We start from the raw sequence: 1777 nt of genomic DNA on the forward strand, positions 1-1777 counted from the left end.
TTTAGTAGAGACGGGATCTTGCTCTTGCTCAGGCTGGTTTGGAACTCCCGAGCTCAAACAATCCGCCCGCCTCGGCCTCCCAGAGTGCTAGGATTACAGGCGTGACACCTAAGTAATTTCTAAGTCTGGTAATAAGGTTTCAGACTATATTTTGAAGGGACACTTCCTTTTCATTAAAACTACATTAAGAATTAAGATATTTCCCTCGCAGTCATCCTGTTACATATATAAGAATGTGGTCATATGTGCCAATACATATGCATGAAAACATACAGACTGGCTTGCTTAAGCACACACACAGTTAACAACTAGTCAGTCAAGAAAGCATATTAATTAGGTGAGACAAAGAGTTTAGCCCAGTGTTTGAGAGATTTGGTGAATAGCTGTAGGGAAGGCAAAGATGCTGAGACAAAATAACAGCACACACTTGTATGGAGCCTGCTATTGACCAGGCCTGTTTTTTTTTTTTTTAGATAGAGTCTCGATCTGCCGCCCTGGCTAGAGTGCCGTGGCGTCAGCCCAGCTCACAGCAACCTCAAACTCCTGGGCTCAAGCGATCCTCCTGCTTCAGCCTCCGGAGCAGCTGGGACTCTAGGCGTGCACCACCACACCCTGCTAATTTTTTCTGTTTTTACTAGAGATGAGGTCTTGCTTTTGCTCAGGCTGGTCTTGAACTCCTGACCTCAAGAGATCCTCCCACCTTAGCCTCCCAGAGTGCTAGGATTACAGGTGTGAGTCACCACACCGGGCCCAGAATAAGCTTCTAAACACACAAGTTTGAAGGTGTCACTCCTGTGATGTCTATACATATGTTCTTTTGCCTGATTTATTTCCCCCTCCCTAGAATCCTCCCATCCTTTATCCCCTTGACACCGTAGGTAGGTTCAGCCTGGCCTAGTCCAGGAGTGGAAGGGAGCCCAGCTTGGTACGATTGCATAGCCCCTTTTCTGTCACAGGTCAGGTCTAGCATTTCAGTATTGTGGAATCAGTAAATGGAGCAAACATTTTCCTCTAGCCCCCACTGTGTGCACCCAGGCTATCTGACTGAGCATCGGAACCAGTTTGTGGTTGCCATGCCAATTCTCTATGGATACTACAGCTTGCTTTGAAATCCCAACTCAGCTGCCTGGGGCCTTGACTACTCTCCTAGCTCAGCCAGCCCCTTCATCCAGGAGCTGGCTCTGTCCCTTTGCCCCCAGCTTCTGGCATCTCTGCACACAGACACCTAAAAGACCATAGATGTCCCTAAAAGCACCACTATCACAAGAGACAGTGTGCAAGAACCTCCTGTCACGAGGCCTTTTCTGCCCTCAGATCAGACCCCTTGAGTATTAACCCTTAAATGGATTATGCTCAAGTTTGCAACACCTCTTGGACTTTGGCGTTTGGACTGCTGTCCACTCCCTGGGTAGCCAACCCTATTACTGCCAAGTTCTTTCCACTAGCTTCAGCCTCGCTGAACCAGCCTCACTCCTTTCTGGTTCATTAAGAGTGCTAGCATGCCTCAAGGCTATGGTCTCATTGCTTATGATACTACCTTACCTTTCTTTACAGCTCATAATCTGGTTTTGAGCACATCTTGTTTGAGTCTCACAAAAGCTCTGTGAAAGAGGTAGAGAGGTTATCACTAACCCTATCTTGGAGATGAGGAAACTGAGACCCAGAGAGGGCAAATATCGTGTGTCCAAGGGGACAGAGGTAATCCATGGAAAACTAGGTCTCCTAATTCCGATGCCCTCTTCACTACCCCGGTTGCTCAGCAATTTGAATGTCTACT

Source organism: Propithecus coquereli, unplaced genomic scaffold (genome assembly GCF_000956105.1).
Source record: "Propithecus coquereli isolate 6110/MARCELLA unplaced genomic scaffold, Pcoq_1.0 Scaffold101, whole genome shotgun sequence".
NCBI lineage: Eukaryota > Metazoa > Chordata > Mammalia > Primates > Indriidae > Propithecus > Propithecus coquereli.